Source organism: Sciurus carolinensis, chromosome 12 (genome assembly GCF_902686445.1).
Source record: "Sciurus carolinensis chromosome 12, mSciCar1.2, whole genome shotgun sequence".
NCBI classification, from domain to species: Eukaryota; Metazoa; Chordata; class Mammalia; order Rodentia; family Sciuridae; genus Sciurus; species Sciurus carolinensis.
Genome location: NC_062224.1, coordinates 34,768,311 through 34,781,514, shown reverse-complemented (window position 1 = coordinate 34,781,514; position 13,204 = coordinate 34,768,311). Strand labels below are relative to the sequence as shown.

The 13,204-nt window shown below is 36.9% G+C and overlaps 1 pseudogene; it reads left to right on the top strand.

Annotated features, from left to right (window-relative positions):
• The first annotated feature begins 3,403 nt into the window (after window positions 1-3,403).
• On the top strand, window positions 3,404-10,732 carry LOC124961216 (sorting nexin-6-like; annotated as a pseudogene).
• The last annotated feature ends 2,472 nt before the right edge of the window (window positions 10,733-13,204 follow it).

Below are 13,204 nucleotides of genomic sequence, written 5' to 3'. Positions count from 1 at the left end.
GCTTCAGCCCCCACCACTGAACTTAAACTCACTCTCTCTGCCCTTATGCTATAGGCCTGGGTGCAAGCTTCTTCTGGCATCTTCTCTTGTTTTTTTTATGTTGTTCTGGTATCTTCCTCAGGAAAGAAAATAAAAGAAGTGGGGGTACCTGCAGAGGTGAGAGGGTTGGACAGATGCTCTGAAGTCAGGTGAATTTAATGATATGCTATAGAAGGAGCTGCACCTCTGAAGTCAAATGACCTGAGTCCAAGCCCAGGCTACACTTCTCATCATCTGTGTGGCTGTAGTTGGGCTCTACCACCTATCTGGGTCTCTGTTTCCTCCCTTGACAAAGAGAAACAAAAATACTGTTATTCTCTTATCCATAGTTACAGTGATAAGAAGACATTTTTTACATAAAATATTTTACCAAAGGTTGAATTTTATTACCAGTCCTCAAGGCATTCATTAATCATTTATTAAGTGTACACAACTCTGGGTGAAATTTGACATAGTGGTAAAATTTGGAATAACAGATGGGGTTAAGATCCTGACAGAAGAACTATGTGCTGACCAAAACATTGTAAGTTTCATAAGCATTATAAAAGCAGTTGCTGTGGGAACCTGAACAGATGACATTCTAGCAAGGGCCAGAACAATGGTAAAAGGAGGAAAAGGAAGCTCCAGGCTAAAGTGACTTTTGTCAAAGGTTCACTATGTGCCAGGCTCTGTGCTTAGAACATACTGTTCCCTACCTTCTTCTATTCTCCCATTAACAACCAGCCAAGGTTTATAGATGTGCTGTGATTTTCATGGGGTAACATAGCTAGTAACTACAAGGGCCAGGATATTGTAGCTGGAATCAAATTGGAAAAACTATTTCATGTTTAAATTCCAGCTCTGCCTTTTCCTAGCTCTGTGACACTGAGTGGACAACTTCACCTCCCTCAATCTCATTTTTTACATCTTTAAAACAGGAAAAGTTCTCCAGAGACTTGCTAGAGGACTTTCAGACTGAAAAATGCTGCAGGCAAAGCCCAGCTTGAGCTTGCTGAGTTCAGAGGTCAGGAGCTGTTTATAGGGCTGGTGCGGGCCGGATGGGAAAGGTTGTGCTCAGTTGGCCAGCTCTGAGTGTGTCATGTATTTCCCCAGAGAACATAGTCAGGGATGTGCTGAACTCTGCCTTCGACCTCAGGAGACATCAAGACAGAAGGGAGGGAGGGCAGTGAGAGCCTGGACACTCTCTAAGAGGTGCATGGATGTGCTGGTAGGCTGAAGGCAGAAACCACAGGGACAGGGTCCATTGACTGGGGTGATTCCAGACTTTGCTCCCTTCACCTGATTTCACCCTGACAACAAATCTCCTTTTATACCTTGAGTTTTGTCTGCAGCCAACTGAGCCAAAGACTTATCATGGTCAGCCACAATGGGGCATAGCTAGTGACCCACAGAGAAGGCCCTTTCTCAACTACTCCCACTGGGCTTTGGTCAGTTCCACAAGTTCCTATTATCTGTGCTCTCTACCTGCCCAATATTTTGGCACAATGCACAAAATAACTGCATGATCCTCAGGAAACTACTACAGTCCAGTCTGCTGAAGTAAAGTAGTTATACATTGAACAAAAAAAAAATCATAAAGACCTGAGAGAAGAAAATGCATCACTCACATATCAGCCTCAAAGGACAATCAAGTATATTTATGGTGGCATAACAACAAACTTCCACAGAAATGGGGTTACTTCAGGAAAGATTTTCTTAATTTTTTTCTCAAAAATTCTACTTTTGGCTTGCTGTGTCCATGGCTTTTTGTGACTCAAAAGTGATGAAAATTTGAAGGAAAACCTGTTTAACTCTTTTTGACCTTTCAGATCCAAAACATTTTTTCTGAGTATAAAAACAAAATATCTTTTCTCCTTTCTCTAGAAACCTTGAATCTAACCATTATCTACCACAAAAGTTCTCTACCTTTTATGTAACTATGTTTTAAAAGATACATCTCAAGATTTTTAGTGTTGATTAGTAATGCCACAAATGCCAAATATCACATTAGATCTTGTACAGTCCAAAAGTCATTTCAATTTTACTATAAGAGCTAAAAATAGAAGCAAAATGTTGATGAAGAAGCAGTTTCTCTTTATTGCTTAGATATTCCAAGTAAAGCATTAAAAGAAAAAAATGTTCCTATTTTTACTGCAGCTCTGGTTTATATGCCTTTGCATATTTGGTTATATTGTTTTTTCCAGTTTATTTTTCTACACTGGAAACCAAATAATTTAACAGTAAAACGAAGCAAGAAAATACTTTAGACAATAAAAATTTTCTAATTTAATTTCTCTAAGTTCAGATATTCAAGAACCATTTTAATATCTAAGTCACTATTCCAATTTTGGATATTTATAGCATTCTGAATTTGTAATTGGGCTCTACAAAGTAACTATGGTGTTCTTACTAAAAACAAACAAAAAATTTAAAAAAACACACAAAAGTAAATTTTCCTTTTAATTATCCTCTATATTATTTTCAATTTATAAGCACATTTAAAATATATAAATGTCTCTTGTACCTCTCCTCTTTGAATATATATCCTATAAATTCTGTAAGATCAAAATCTACACAAACTCCCAGAAATTGCTATACTACTTTGGATCACGATATAGAATATATCTTGTATAAAAATTGCTGCTTATTAATCTTAGGTTGGAAATTGCTTCTAGAAGATGATTCAACTATTTCAGAAAGTATATGACTAGTTCCTCTGAATATGGTACTTATATTTTAAATTTGTGCCATAAAAGATAAATTTACTAAATTCTACCTACACAGATTTTACATGGTCAGCAAAGCCTTCACTGGCAATTACTTAAGCCCAGTGAGTTGTGATGCTAACAATGTGAGCAAGTTTATGAGTATTTGTTGCTCAATGTGAAAATCTCATTAAGTATACTCAAATCAAGGACAATATCAATCAAATAAAAGGAGGGACCTACTTTAGGCCCCTTAAAAAATTCCTTACTTAGAATGTTAATATCACAGTCACAAACAGGACCTGAATGTCATTTATAAATTCTCCCCATTCAGAATCTTTTGTTTTTGGGAAAAAAGGAAGCTGAAAAACAGGAAAGGGCACTCTGAATACAAAAGTAGCTTATTTTTAAGCTCCATATTGGTGGTTCATAGGGGAAGGATTAAGAATAAGCATTTCAAATTAGCTACCTTATCTGAGAAAAGAGAATAATCATATGTTGAAGATTTTTTTGCAAAAAAGTTATTAAAAATGTTATTCAAATGATATATACAACCCATGCGACCTAAGTGTTCCACTGTTGTCTTTTCTCTGGCTTATCAATAATATCTGCATGCTAACCCATAACAAGGGAGGATAGGGAAGGGAAGAGTAGAAGTTCACTTGATAAAACAAAGGGGCATGAGGTAAGGGAGTGGAGATAGAAATAGAAAAGAGAGTAGAATGAATCAGACAAAACTTTCCTTTGCTCATAAATGAATACACAACCAGTGAAACTCCACATCATATACAACCAACCATAAGAATGGAATCCTAACTGGAATGAATTGTACTCCATGTATGTATAATATGTCCAAATACACTCTACTGTCATGTATATTTAAAAACAAATTTAAAAAAAAGTACATGGGAAAAAATTGCTAAAAATGATATTCAAATGATATGTATAACCCATGAGACCTAAGGATTACATCAATGTCTTTTCTCCTGCTTATCAATACTATCAAGGGAATATTCATTTTTTTTTCAAGTTTATAAGTCCCTATCACTGGAAAGCTGGCATAAAATGTTTTGAGAGTTCTGATATAAATTAAAAAATAATCTGAATAACCACATGTGAAAAACAAATTGTGGTTGAACTATTGCCTGAATGAGTTGAAAAAATTCAAACCTATATTTGTGCCAATCAGGTAATTTTTACTGATTAGATATCAGACACAGGACTATGCTAATTTCCTCCTTACCTAAGAGAATGCCTTTCAATAGCATGAAAATAATAACCAAGCAGAGAATTAAGAAAAAGAACTTCACCATTCCAAAGATTAATTTTGATTGTGGAGAAAATCCATTAAATCCCAAACACGGGACACCTGACAAAAATGGTATGGACAAAGAAAGAAGAAAGTCAGAGTAGACCTAGCCAAATAGGACTCAACACACAGGGACCCAAGGGTTCCAAAGGAAGGGCTGAACAGCTAAATCCAACCAAAGACCTGTCAAGATTTCATTTATAACCACTCTCCTATCTCCCCACATTCTAGTGTTACAGTCACTTTTTAGGTCTTTATTATTTCCTACTGGGCACACTGCACAATAATTTTCTTTGCTATCAGATTAGTCTCCCCAATTGTGTACTTCAATCATGTCACTCTGCTGTTTAATATTGTTCATGGCATTCCCATGTCTACGGCACAAAATCATGACACTTAATGCTGTGTATGGTCCCCCCTTGATGTCAGTGAACCAATTAGAAAATTAGAATTGATTTCTGGTGTTCCCAGTTAATAGATGTGCTTCCTCAGGTGAATAATTTAGTTTTTCAGAGCCAAAGTATCCTCACTGAAAAAAGAACTAACTGGATAATAACAGTGAGATAGCAGTGCAAACTCTAAAAGTAGAACAACTTACACTATTTATTTTCTGCAAATCTTTATACTACAATACTTTATAGATATCAACCCTTCTTGAAATGTTTTTTTTTTCCCACTTATTGTTTGTTCCCCTGCTAGCTGGAACAACAAAATATGCACTACTGCATATTTCATCATTTTGGTCTAATTTAGTATATACAAAGAAGAAGATGAAGTCAGGGTACCACCCTGTGGTACTGCCTCGGACACTCATCATTCTGGAACCCCATGGCCACAAAGCTTTGGGCACTGCTCTGCTGGGGTGGTCAGAGAAGCCAGTGGTATTGATGGAGTGCTTTGGGTTTTACCCAGTGATCAAAACTTTGAAAATTAATCCTGTGATTGCTTCATATTCTCTAAAACCCATTCTCTCTTTCTTCCTGGACACACAGCAAGGACTCATTTCCCAGCTTCTTTGGTCCTGAGCCATGTGACCAAGATCAATGTCATGGGCAGAAGTGTGTGTCCATTCTTAGCCTGACTCACAACACCTCTCATTAATCTTGCCCTGACTTTTTTCCTTTTGGGTCAGATTATGACAATGATCAAACAACCCTGGAAAGCTGTATGGTGGAGATGGCACAGTCAATATCTGTACCATGTATCCTTACCCAAACCAAGTCACCTGGAATATTCATTCCAGAGTGTAAAACAATAAAATATAGATATGACTCCATTGTGTTTCAGCCACTCAATCCTATTTGCTATTGCTATTGCATCTACCCTAATGAATCCATGTACTGACCTGGGTTTTTTTGGAACTCCAGTTGCATAGAGGTGATGTTGGCATTGAGTGCACAGTTTTGTCAGTCATGGTGTTGATCTAATTTCATTATCTCCATACCCTGAAGGTAGGAATAAAAGGAATCACCACAAAATTCAGGGCACAATAGAGCAGGGCCACCTTTCTCTAAAGGGATGATAAGTATTTTAGGCTTTGTAGGTCTTAAACATTCTCCTACATTTTCCTTTGTGTATCTTTTATTTAAAAATATTCTTTAAAAATGTAAACAACATTCTTAGCTTAAAGGCCCTATAAAAAGCAAGCCATAAGTCAGATTTATCCTTTGGAGCAGGGTCTGTCAATCCCTGATCTTTTAAAATCAAGAGAAAAGTAATATTTTATAAGACATGAAAATTACATGAAACTCAAATCTGGGAACTATAAGTCAAATGTTACTGGAACCCAGCCACGTTTATTTGCTTACGTACCATCCATAGCTCCTTTGGCACTGTGAGAGCCAAGTTGGAGATATGACAAGCCTATGGCCCACAAGCCTAAAATATTTATTATATGACCCTCTACAAAGCATGTTGTAATCCTTGATGTAGAGATTTCAAAAGAAATAGATTAAACTCTTGAAATAACCAGACTCTGTACAATCCAATAGGACACTGGGTGTCCTGCTGTACTATGTCATGCTAAGTCTTCTGCATTTTCCGTACCACTATGTGAGAGGGCCATCCTGAACAGGTCTCAGAGTTTAGTATTGTCCCCCAAGAAAAAATAGGAGCAACCACATTTACTGGTTAACTGGATCATTCTGATGAACTGGGTTCAAACTGCTAAACTGTTCTCAAATTATTCTCTCCTCAATGTGCTAAATGATCACACCCACTAGAGAGGTTTAAATGATCTAAACTCATGCTATGATGACTGAGATACCTTTAGAAGTCTGGCAGATTATAAAACAAATATCAAAGAGCAGCTACAAGTGCAACAGGCGACTCATGATTTTCTTACTATTGGTTATTTCCATAATAAAACACTATGCTGGACCATTTAAATTCATAATTTGATTGAATTCTTAAAAACAATTCTACAGGTCAAACAGCTGACTTCATGGATGTAAAGGTGGATACTCAGGAAGAATAATATGCCAAAGGTCAAAGAGCTGAAAAGTCAAGAGCTTAGAACTGAGTCTAGATTTGAGGACAGTGCCACCTAATTACTCAGTGGCCCCCATGACCAGATTCAAGTATAGTTTTGGCAGTCAGCTCTCACCTACATTCAAATATATCTAGTATTTATCAAATACTTATCTCATGCCTGAAATAGTCTGAAATACTTTCTTTGTTTGGTCTCTAGCCTCTCTCAATTCCATATCTGTAAAATACCTTTGACTGTATCAGTTTAAGAGCATTGATGCTGAATTAAATGAGTGCTGGACATTTAGGAAATTTTTAATGAGTTTCACAATTAACTATACTAAGCTTTATGCTATCTAAAGTATTCATAGTTTGTTTTTTGTGTAAAATAAGGAGGCTCAGTACACTTAAGATTCATTCTAGCCCATGACCCTATAAGATAGAGGTGCTAGCTAAGTAACAATGAACAGAAAGTGTTGGAACAACCAAGTCACTGGTGCAGATATCTTGAGAATCTCTACCATGAGAGGGAACCAAATCTGAGTCATCATCACAATGTTTATTTGAAAACACAAGTCTAGGGTATGTACTATGATATTAACAATTGGTTTTATAATGTCTATTTTAGAGAGTAATTTAATCAAAGAACAAATAAGAAGCAAAAGTAGACCCTGTTAGCAAAAGTTAGAAATTTGGATTTAGTTTAAAATTAACTTTTAAAAATACATTTTAAAAAATGACAGGACAAATATTACCAAGAGCCTCCTAATTAATAGTAGCAACCATAGACTTTACTTTCCTGCTACTGTGTTGTTTCTTTCCTCCTCCCTAGCCACAGCTTTACAGTAGTCCCTGGCAGCCTGTTTTTGTTCTTGTCACCTTTGATATATGACAATAGTTCTTTAAAACACCCAACATGCCTTCTTCCCACAGTTAGGATTACATGGAAGGTGAGGCATTCCCAACATTTTTTCTATCTTTCTTTTTTTCTTTTTTCTTTTTTTTTTTTTGGTACATATTGCTGTAACTTGCCCTAATTTTGCATTATATCAACCAGATCCTGTATCCCCTTACTGAATGGCCCACTCATTGAGTTGCCTAAGCTACTATGACTAAACTACTTCTCAAGTATCTGGTTCCCATAGTGACAGAAAAGCTATCACATTGTCAGGCATTCATTTCTTTATATTTATGTAGGAAGCTGCATTCTTCCCTGGCAATGTTCAGGAACACAACTAAATCTGCTCCAAAAAAAGAAGTCTTGCCACTGAACTGCTTTCAGACTTTAGGGGAACAAAAAGGATACAAGACCTTCTGGTCAACTTAGTTGTTGCTATTATTAGGGCATATCCTTGTTGAACCACAGATTATTAAAAGGTTTGATGAAGAGATGTGAGAGCAAATTCAGATGACTCCAAGGTTCTCTAATGAGAACATTAGGTAAGCTTTCTTGCATGCTCTGGTTATGACTTGACATCCTCAGTGATGCATCTTCAAGTCACTGTGATAAGGAGCAAATTGTCCACAGTATCCAGCACAACGATGATACTCAGTAAATGTGTAGGAAGAAATCAAGCCAGCACTGAAGGAGCTTCTGACCCTAAACTGGGTACTGTTGATGCTCAATCTGACATCTCCTGCCCAGATCAGTCCTTCTGGGTGCCCCAGGCTCACCTCTCAACTTTCTCCTTGCCTTATCCCAGTAGGCATCTAACAGGCACCTCAAACTTGTCCAAAACCAAACTTCTCATTTTTCCTCAAAATTGGTTCTTCTCCATCTTAACAAATGCATGACTATCCTCTCAGTTGCTCAGGACAAGACCTAGGAATCACTTTTCACTTTCTCTATTACTTAACTTCTCATGATTACAATCCAAATCATTTCTAGATCCTATTCTCTCCCTGCAATACAATCCAGAATCCCATCTTTTCTCTCCAATTCTACTGCTAACAATTCTGATCACTGCTCAGACCTCCTCTCTAGATTACCCTTTTTCTTTCTCAGCCATTAATTCCCTAAACTTTGCTACTCTAAAAATGTAACTCTGATTCACCTCCGTCTTGAAGTTCTCTCATGACTTCCTGGGGCATGTGGTGAGACCAGCCTTCCCAAGTATGGCTGGGAAGCCCTTTGGAAACTGCCCTCATCCCCAACTACATCTCTACTGAGGCTCTGTCTTCATTGCTGAGCTCAGTCATATGGGGCCTCCCTGTCTCTCAAATAGCAAACCCTTCACTGACTCTGCTGGCTGTTTCCTCTGGAAGACTTTCTCCTGATTTCCACATGCAGATTTCAGGCCCAAAATCAGGCTCAGGTAGGTCTTCCTCCAAACAGCTTTCCAGAAGTCCTCCCTCAGTCCCCTCAACTTAACAACAAAGGGTAAACTTATGATTAATTCTGATCACTCAGACTTTAAAGAATATATAAAGTTGACTTTTGAGGATTCTATGAACCAAAACATTTTATCTTATGCTTTAATATGAGAAAATTAAATAAGCAAACTGAATACTATGTGGTGAAGTCTTAAAGTACGAATGGTTGATACTTAAAAAAAAATTAAACTCATGGTATCAACACTTTGGTGTGAGTTCTGGACACCAGCTTTCTTTATGAGGTAGTTAAAGTGACATAATAATAGTTTCATGAAGAACATCTTCAAGGATCTGCCTAATAACTGCATTTTGATGGTTTAATGTTTAATGAGTTTTTAAGTAACAGTGTTTGTAGAAATAAAGTTAAAAGTAGCATTGATATAAGATATAACACAAAACAGACAATGACACAGCTCATGCTTACTGAGTCCTCACTATGTGCTGGCCACATAGTAGAATTATTACTTTTTTTAATAATTATATGAACTTATTTTTGTTAATTATAGTCTCATAGAGAATTTACTTAACAATAAAATGGGACATACTGTGTTTTACAGATATGTCTACACAGGAATTGAAATGATGGGTTATCCTTCCTCTTACATATCTATTTGTGTGTGTGTGTGTGTGTCTGTGTGTCTGTGTATGTGTGTGCATATGTGTGCATGTGCTTTTAGCCTTTTTGTGATTAAGTATGACTTTAGGATTAGGAAAGCTAAATTGTTAAACTGAAATAATTGTATCCATACTTTCACCTCCAGATTTCATAATAGATCTATAACAGGAACTCAATGTTTGCTAATTGAAATAAGTATCTCTGGAAAGAAAGAATACCTGGAATATTTGTAATGAGAATATACTTCTTTCATTGATATCAATTTTAATATTTAATTGTGATAAAACCCTAGAGTTACCAAGACATAAGAATTCAGTTTCTAAGGCTCCAAATAGCTTCAAGAATCTAAGACTTAATATTATTTCTTAGACAATATTATTTCTAAAAATTTAGAAATGTTATTTACAGAGAATTTTAGGAATTAACTGGAGTTAATTTAAATACCTTGAGTTTTTCATAGGAAATATTTATATAACCAACAGGTAATACACTAAAAAGAATTCTTCAGGTTTTGGGAAACCCAAATATAAAATACATTGAAATGAAAGATCTAAACATGAGATGTGGTCTGTAATATTCTTCTTTATCTAGAATACCAAGATAAGTACTAGTGCTACAGCTCTATCATGGATGAATTAGTCCTACTGCTATTTAGAGGCTTAACATGATACACCATTCAAATAAACTTTGTCCCAATGGTGATGGATATGTAAAGACATCCATAACAGATGTTTAAAAAATTAAAAGTGCTGCAGATGATTACAATAGGATTCATGTACACTTTAGGAACTCAGGATTCTACAGATATATGCAAAATTTTCCTCAAAGTTTCAGAACTGTTTAATAAAACAAGAAAAATAGAAGCAAGAGTGTCTACTGATGAGGACCTTAAACTTTCTGACCCTTTGAAATATTACTTAAGAGAATCTCAAACAGCTAAGAATCTCCTTTACTGAAGATCTCGATCAGTAGTGGATTATGAAAATGCTAACAAAGCACTGGATAAGGCAAGAGCAAAAAATAAAGATGTTCTACAGGCTGAAACATCCCAACAATTACATTGTCAGAAGTTTGAACAAATATCTGAATCTGCAAAACAAGAACTTATAGATTATTAAGACAAGAAGTGTTGCTGCATTAAGAAAAAATTTAGTGGAACTTACAGAATTAGAACTGAAGCATGCAAAGGGTAATCTCCGGTTACTGCAGAACTGCCTGGCAGTGTTAAATGGAGACACATAAGCCACATTCTTCTTCCTGTAAAAAAGGGCTGCCTTCCCTTAAATCTTATTTTTGTTTTCTTAATGATGTTAAAGCATTTATGCTCACTGGAAACAAAACAACTGACAAAGTGCATCTACTCCTCTTTTTCTGGGAAACAGTGGAGCAGTGCCAGGCACAGGCAGTGCCAACCGTGTGTGACTCTGTGCCCTGCACCTCTAGAATGCTCTGTCATTGTCACTCGTTCCACTCAGAAGCCCAAAGTTCAGTCTTTTGTTTTTTTAACTAGTCTCTTATAACTGTGTTTATTTTATAAATAATATTCTTTATGGCTGCCAATATTACCTTTAAATAATTTCTGAAGTTTAACCTTTTTAAAATACACTGTTGAAGCAAGATAAAGATTGCCTTTCTGAATTTTTTTATTTCATTTTTAAAAAGCATTGTAAACTTTATTTCAGTCATTCTTATAAAGCATCTTAATCAAACTTACTTTTAATTAATCAACATAGAAGGTTTTGGCCAGACTTCATGCAATCTTTTAGAAGTATGTGTCGTGTCCCTCGCCCGCAAGAAAGCACGACACAGAAATCTTCCTTCAGCAGTTTAATCAGGACCTTATTATTATATAACCATGGTTTTTTTTCTTCTATCTCTTGAGCCGAATTCATACACTTTTATACTCTTGCAATAGCCAATCTACTCCTGCCACTTGGCCTATGTTCATAGGTGCTCCCATTTGCAACAGTTAGCTCAACCAAATATGGGCTTGTTTACCTAGAAAGCACTTCAGGAAACCAGCGCCATCTTATCATGGTGGCGAGGCGGCTCGCCACAGCTCCCCCTTCTTTATTTTATGAACACAGGTGAAGGTAGAGGCCCTATCCTACTGTGCAAAAGTGGCAGATAGTGAACGTCAGTCCCAGAGTGGCACCTTCTCTGGGCCTTATAAGTGGCTTGGGACCGTGCCTGTCTTAGGTTGAGGGGTCAGCCCGTATCCTTACCCGTCATCAAAGACTGTAGATCATGCTACAGCTTCTGTCTTAGGTTGGTATACGGCCACCTCCTACATTACCCGTCTTTGACTACTGGTCCAGCATACTCAGCCATACTTGAGGGGAACTGCCGGCCTCTAAGACTGTCATGACTTGTTGAAGGATGATTCGATCTCTCTGTTGGGTGGCTCGTAATTGATAAATTAAGCAAATGAGATATAAAACACCTAAAATATTAGTCCTAGGGAGCCAAGGCCTGCCCATTGTTTTACAAAACCTAGAGCAGTAGAGAACCATTTGACCATTTCAGATACAGGTGCCACATTTACCCTGGTGGTTTTGACTCTCATAATTTCAGCTCTTAGTTGAGAGGTTAAATTGTCAAACCCATATGACCAAGTACAAGTAAGATAGTGAGAAAGATTTCTAGACAACATAGCTGCATGGCTATCATTATAAAAAGTGATAGGGGCAACACAAACTGCTCTTAAAGAAAGAACACATCCCAGACCCATAAGTTCTTGTAACAAGTCCACTTGTTCTTGTAATAAGTCCACTCTTTGATTTACTAGGAGGATGCCTGTTCTTAAATGTTGGTTTAAGGTCTCTTGAGTCTGTAAGGCAGTGGCAGTGTTTTCTGCCAAATGATTAACTGTAGTTGTTGTCTGTATTGTAGTTGTCAACGCGGCTGCTGCAGTTGTGGCTGCTGCTGCAGAGGCTGCAATGGCAGTGATCACAGCTGTTGTGATGCCAAAATCTCTTTTGTTTCTTGATAATAGCACTGGTAGTTCTGTATCTGTAACAGAGACTGGGACTGGTAGGAAGGTAGGAATAGGCATTAAGACTGCCCGTGAGAACCTAGAAGCATTCCAACATTGAGAGAGATAGCACAAAGCTACAGTACAATTGAGAGAAACATCTTATTTGTTTGTTAGCAGAAACATAAAAGGGGGAAAAACACAAACTGGACCCTGGACCCATCGTAGGACTGGGTCTGGACCCTTCCATGTTCCTGTTAAAATGTCCTTCCACATTACATATTGTTTTGGAGAAATATCAGGAGAACAATGGCGGTCAGCAGCTGAACGCCCATCATTGTCTAAAGTTAAAAAAATTTAAAATAAAGAGGACTAAGTTTAGTTTATCTTTAGGGGAACTAAAGGATGCACCTATTCCCCCTTTTTGTTTTTGTAAATGATTTTTGAGTGTCAAATGAGTCCTTTCAATGATTCCTAGTCCTTGTGGATTGTAAGAAATACCTGTCACCAATTGAATATTAAAGGTTTTGGCAAATTGTTAAAAGCTTTTAGAAGTATACGCTGGACCATTATTAGTTTTTATGATTTTAGGAGTGCCCTAGGAGGAGAATGTTTTTAAACAATGTTGTATAACATTTTGAACCTTTTCTCCGGTAAGTGGGGAGGCCATAATAACTCCCGAGTAGGTATCTACAGAAACATGGACATATTTAAGAGTACCAAATTCTGGAATATGGGTG